The sequence below is a fragment of the Parasteatoda tepidariorum genome, chromosome 10 (genome assembly GCF_982258835.1).
Source record: "Parasteatoda tepidariorum strain Cologne lab strain chromosome 10, Ptep-v5.0, whole genome shotgun sequence".
Taxonomy (NCBI): domain Eukaryota; kingdom Metazoa; phylum Arthropoda; class Arachnida; order Araneae; family Theridiidae; genus Parasteatoda; species Parasteatoda tepidariorum.
In genome coordinates, this window is record NC_141764.1 from 25,734,958 (window position 1) to 25,741,441 (window position 6,484).

The 6,484-nt window shown below is 31.3% G+C and overlaps 1 long non-coding RNA gene across 1 annotated transcript; it reads right to left on the bottom strand.

Annotated features, from left to right (window-relative positions):
- Positions 1-5,070: 5,070 nt before the first annotated feature.
- LOC147802455 (uncharacterized) lies at positions 5,071-6,229 on the bottom strand. The gene is made up of 2 exons (XR_015429879.1): positions 5,986-6,229; positions 5,071-5,194 (listed from the first exon to the last, which is right to left on the bottom strand). It is a non-coding gene; the product is annotated as an uncharacterized LOC147802455 (long non-coding RNA).
- Between the last annotated feature and the right edge of the window lie 255 nt (positions 6,230-6,484).

Genomic DNA, 6,484 nt, shown 5'->3' on the forward strand with positions numbered 1-6,484 from the left:
GGTCTTTTTCACCACCTCCACATGTGACTTTCATTCCTAATCATTTCGTTCAGATCCGTGGTAGCTCAAGGCATAGAGTGTTCGCCCTCCAATGAGGTGAACTGTGTTTGAATCCCAGCGATGGTTGGTCTGTACTAGTTCCGCACCAGACTCGCACCTATCACAGTGCTGACATAAAATATTCTCAGAGTAGACTGATCCTGGGTTAGAGTCCCTTTGCCGTGAGCCTAACCTTGGGAGGTTTTCAACGTTTTTTTCTCCATGTAACTCTGATTAGTTTTGTGGCATAACTATAGCTCGTTCACCAGGAGTTGGCACTTGGCTCCGCCTTCATCACGTGGTATACGACGATACCATTTCGCTATTTTTGGGAGAAGGTTATGAGCAATCCTGAACAATGTTGCTATTTGGCGATCGTTTGGCAAAAATATTTATTTCGCAAACTTTATGTGCATTTTTTTAACAATAAATATTTCATAAATTTGATGATATTTTGCACCATTTTTTATGATATTTCTTTCCTTTGAGTGAATAGTTTGTCCTTTATGAGACATTTCGCTGGGAGAACAGCAGTTTTTAACTTTAAACTATATTTAATTAGCAAGTGTAATAAAAGGTATAATAACAGATGATAAAGCAAAGTAAGTGACTGAAAAAGAATTCACTTTTTGTGTTTGACGCAAATTAAGGGTTGTCTCAATTTCAACAACGGAGATGTTTCTCTTCTAACTCCCGCGCTGAAATGAACTCTGCGTCCCAGCAGGTGGAGCCAAGTCTCAACTTCTGGTGAACGAACTATACCAACCTTTTCATAGATGAAGGTTGACATAGTCGATAACAACTCACTCCCCACATTGGTGACCCAGACGTGATATGACCATGCCTATCTTAACAGTAACGCCCCCTTCGATCTGGTAACGCCTACTTCGAGGGATGATCCACATTGAACAGTTGACTTGCTACTTGTGACTGCAACATTATCCACCTCCTCACGCTGTTGCTGCTCAGTCTCGACTCGATCATACACAACGTCAGCCTGCATACACTCGACTGCTAAAGGCAACACAGGAGTGACTACGACCGTGAAGTTAATACACCTCTCACATTCAGCACTCAAAAACCCGGTGACCTTAATCCAGCTCTCCCGGTCTTTCACAAATACAGCAACTAGTACTCAGAGATGCCAACTTGCTCCGGACAGCAAATATATATTTTAAAGTGGTAGTTTATCAACTGTGATTCTTGGTTTAATAAATTCAATTTAGTAGATTTTTATCCACCACTATTTCTAAATAATTAGTAAACTTATACAATTCACCACTTTATGTTAATTGTGTCATGCAATACCCATTAAAAAGAAAGCAAATATAGTCAAATATTTGCAAAATTTACTTCGCAGCTATTTACCGTTTTATTAATTATTTTGGCGTGTCCGGAGCAGTTGGCATCTCTGAGTACTATCCGTTCATCGAATTCTATCTCTGGTAAAATTCTGGTGGGGGAGTATTGTGGCGTAACTACCACTACGTGTATTAAACATCAATTCACTGGTGTATATAAGACATGCTAACTTGATTCAATCACGAGGTACCTTTTGATAGATGAAGGTTGGCATTGTCGATAACTGATAACTCCTCTCCCCACAGTTTCATTAAAAAAAGTGCTCCTCAACGGCAAATTTTTCTCAATACTTGATCCATGATTTCCCTTGTCTTCTGGATTGGGTTCAAAATTACAAGTCTACAGAGTTAAACATTGGAGGACGTAAACCCAAAATTGAGTCGTCAGTTCAGCGACAGTTTTAAAATAGAATAAAATCATTTCGTTTAGGGTTCGTTCAGCCTTATTCTGCAGATATTTGGCATAGAGAGGAAAACCTTCCACGGTTAGCCCGACAGTAAGAACATTTTAACTCATGATCTGTCTACAAAGGAGAATATTTTAAGTCAAAACTGTGTTCAGTGCGAGTCGGGGGTAGACCACCGCTGGGATTTGAACCTGATAAACTTCACTAGGGGGTGAACTGTCATGGCATGTTAAATTTTTCTTCTTAAAACTTAAAAGTTCAAGATTAGCTATGTCGAAACACTAATGTCGCTACTACTAAAAAACTATTTCTCAAAGTCCGTAAAAGCTAGCAGCTACGGATTCTACAAAATATTTTAAGAGACGGTCAATTAACCCTTTTGAACGCCGTGGTAAGTATACTTACCACCACGTTTTACCACTTTTAATTTAGGTTTCCATTTTTCAATTACTTCAGCTTTCTTGAAGTGAGTTTGAATAAGATTGGTAACCATTTGTCACTTTTAAAAACGTATAAAAGTTATAAAATACTTGAAGTTTGTAGCATTTAAGGAATTTATTTTATAAATAAAGAAAAATAAAATTCAGTAAGTTCCTAATAGGTCATGTTAAATATATTGACCACCAAAAAAATGGCATTTTTATGAACTAAATGAGTTTTTCTTTTTTAATATCAATTACTGTTCTTAAAACAATTTCAATTCCAAAAATCATTCATATTCAAAGACTATCGCTAAAAAATATTTATTCGTAGTACGAAGCAAATTGGAAACTCTGTCTAGTCTTGTCTTGCTTTTGGATCTGGCGATGTATACCAAGCAAGCAGACTTTAAAAGTATCAAGTATAAATATATATTTTTTATTTTCGTTGTACCTACCACCATTTTAAACGGTTAGCAAATACTATAATAAAAAAGCTATTGTGATGATTGTAGTGATTTGCATACGAGCCAACTATTACGCATCTGGCTTAAAATTTAATTTTTATATTTATAGTAGTAGTAAATATATACTGTTTTTTTCCTTTATAAAAATAGTATTTAATTTTTTTTCTTTTAACCCATTCATCATTAAATTACATACAGTAAGGAAAAATACATTGATTTGGCAAACGTTGTGGCAGCCATAAAAAAATCAAGCCTTTTGTTTGTGAAATAATAAAACAATGAAAAAATTCAATATGAGAAATTGGCGTTTTTACATAACATTAGAAATATTGATTGTAGACTGAAATTAAAAATAAAGATAAAACATGATTTGATATGTACAATAATTTTTTTTTGAAAAATGAAAGACATAATTGATGAATATAGATAAATCATACCTTGATACATGATAAAATAACATATTTGGAGAAAATGCAGTAAATATATTTTATCGGAGAGATAATGTTCATTAAATACAATAGAATTTGCAAAAGAATTTAGCGTGCATAAGTTGATAAATATATATGCATAAATTGGCTATATTACCAGAAAATAAATTTTAATGTAATTTAATTTAACTTAAGTAAAAGTCTGCTTTGAAAAGTTTAGTGAATTTAACTTGAGAGTCTTGAAAATAAAAACAGAACTCACTGGGATTGAAGTTGGCAACTCTGCTACAAGGAAAGAGACAGACGTTTGTTTTTCGATAAAAGAATAGCTAAAACTTGGTGAATGTTTGAAATAAAATAGATTTACTATTCTAATGGCTTCCCTTATGAAAAAATCGAGGTATAAATGAGGTATAAACAAGGTATATTTTAAAGGTATAAAGGAGGTTGTTATTTAAAGACGTCGTTGAGGTTGAAAAGGGTGCAAATGAATACCTCAAAACCAACCTCAAATATACCTTAATATATACCTCCAGAGGTATATATGTTTCAACTTGAGGTGTTAAACTTTACATCTGGGGAGAGGTAGATATTTACTACTTTAAAGTGTTTCATTTTCAACCTTAGGTTATTAATTATCAGCTTGAAGTATATTTATTTACACTTGTGGAAGTACTTATTCAACAACCTAAAGTGTGTCATTTTACACTTCAGGTTATTATAAATCAACCTCAGGTGTATTTTGTTCCACTTCAGGTAATTATTTTTCAACCTCAGGTATCTAATTTTATGCTTGTAGAGATATATATTTTTCAACGTATGGTGTGTCATTTTACACTTCAGGTTATTTCAAATCAACCTCAGGTGTATTTTGTTCGACCTTAGGTTATTACTTATCAACTTGAAATATATTTTTTTACACTTGTGGAAGTATTTATTCAACAACCTAAGGTGTGTCATTTTACACTTCAGGTTATTATAAATCAACCTCAGGTGTATGTTGTTCGACCTCAGGTAATTATTTTTCAACCTCAGGTATCTAATTTTATAATTGTAGAGGTATATATTTTTCAACCTGAGGCATGTCATTTTACTCTTCAGGTTATTTCAAATCTACCTCAGGTGTAATTTTTGATAGTTGGAAAGGTGATTTTTTACTAACGTAAGGTGTATTATTTTTCACCTCAAATATAGGTTTTTATGCTTGTAAAGGAAATTTTTTTAATCAAACTAAAATATGCCATTTTTCCCTTCAGGTTATATTTTTTTATGCTAATGCTGGTAATTAAATATAATTAAAATGTTTCTCGTTAGACTGCTAATTTTTAACCTAAAATATATATCTTTTCACTTGTAGAGGTATTTATCACTCTGATGGAGTTTTTAATGTTACACATTAGGTGGTAATTACTTATTAACTTTTTACGGTCTGTCTTAATTTTCACTGCTAATCCTGATGCTAAGAAACTATTTTCTAAACACATAGGCGGAATACGGATGAATCTTTTTTTCGAAAGAATTTTCGACTGATTTCCATGTATTGTGTGAAGAAAAGTAAAATGCAATGCAAAGAATATATCTTCCTTTAATTTTGAAATACAACCCATTGGAATGTATTCTTCCTCACACAATTCAAAATAGGAATTTTCACTTAACGCCTTTAATTTATAGTTTGTGAACCTTGTGCTAATTTGCAATTAAATAGTTCATAAAATTTATTAATCTTGAATTAACATGTAGAGTTGAATAATGTTAAGTATGCTGACTCATAAACCTTAAAAGAACATTTCAAATGTTTCTGTAATTTTAATAATTTCAATTAAACTATCGTGAAAAGAGGATACATTTGTTTCAGAAAAATGTGGGAACTCATTTATATAGAACAGATGTTAAAGGCGCTAATTTTTTGTAAAAGCGAAATAACAGCAAATTTAAATAATTTAGCCAGCTTACAAATAAAAACTTTTATTAACAAAAAAAAATTAATTTTTCGTTCAAGAAATCAAAATTCTTGACAATTACTCTGCTTCTTCTGCAAGTTTGCTGTGCTTACGTTATTTGGAGCATTGGAACCTATAAATAAAAAATTTGAATTAGCGAGAGTCATATTTACATTGATAATGACAAATTTTAAAAGATTAGAATAATATTTTAAAGCTTATTTCGTTGCATAAATCACCTTTTATTATTATTTCTATTCAATTTTGAATAAATAAATGGTTTCTTTAGTAACAGCAGATGAATAAGAATAATAATAATGACCTGCAAAACTCTCCTCCCAGTATATTTCAATTCTTTATTTTGACTGTTTAAACATATCACTTAAAAAAGCTAATTTTTCTATAAGATGCATATAAAAACTGCTGTAGAAATAACACGCTTATTGAAATTCTTAATTTTCCAATAATTCAACCGACCATTTTTAATTATGGATTGTTATGTTGATATTTAAATTTTTTTCTCAGCAAATTTTGAATAAATTCAATTACACTGGCCTGCTTGTTTAAATTTTTAGTCCAATTTCGCAAAAGAAATTGTACTAAAACCAATTCTCAATGCTGCTGATTCCGAAAATAATTGTCTATCACGTAAGGTTTTTAAAAACAAAAGGTCATTTTCAACCTTTTATTTAATGTGATCAAGAATCAATCATCTTTTAATAAAAGAATGTAGAACATCAATGTTTTGTGTTTTTCATGCCCCATCGAAATAAAAGCAACATTAAGTTTATATGTTTACTTGCTTGAGAGAATAATTTAAGATAATGCCATAAAATAATGTTTTCAAAAATCAAAGATCATGCAAACTTTATCAGTAATTTTTTAGGTGAAAAGATTTCATTGAATCAAGGGAGAATAATTTACTTGTCTTTTTTCTTTTTGGTGTATATTTAGAGTTACTCCCAGGGGAAGGCTCTCCAGTTATTAGTCTCCACTTCCTCCTAGCTGCAGAGCACGTATTATTGACAGCCTTATTCAAACCTTGAAATTCTGGATGCCATTTACGGAGCAGCTCTGTAAAAGTTGCATGTTCAAGTTGAGTAAAATCAAGTTACATAAAAGTTGCATAGCAAGTTTCATTTGGAAATTTTCAGATGAGATTTTTTTTTAAGAAATTGAAGGAAATTGAAAAATATATTTTTATAACTTTGATAAGTTACTAATGTTGACAACAAAAATCCAGAGTCAATAATACTTTTAAACTTTTTTAACTACAATATAAGGAGATTAAGTATAGGTTCACCAAAATGATTTTAATATTTAATTGAAATAATAAAATTATTTTTTTGGAATAGCTGTCTCGGTAAATTTGTTTTATACAATATTCTTTGTGGATTAAAGATAAAAACTATTTTATTAGAGC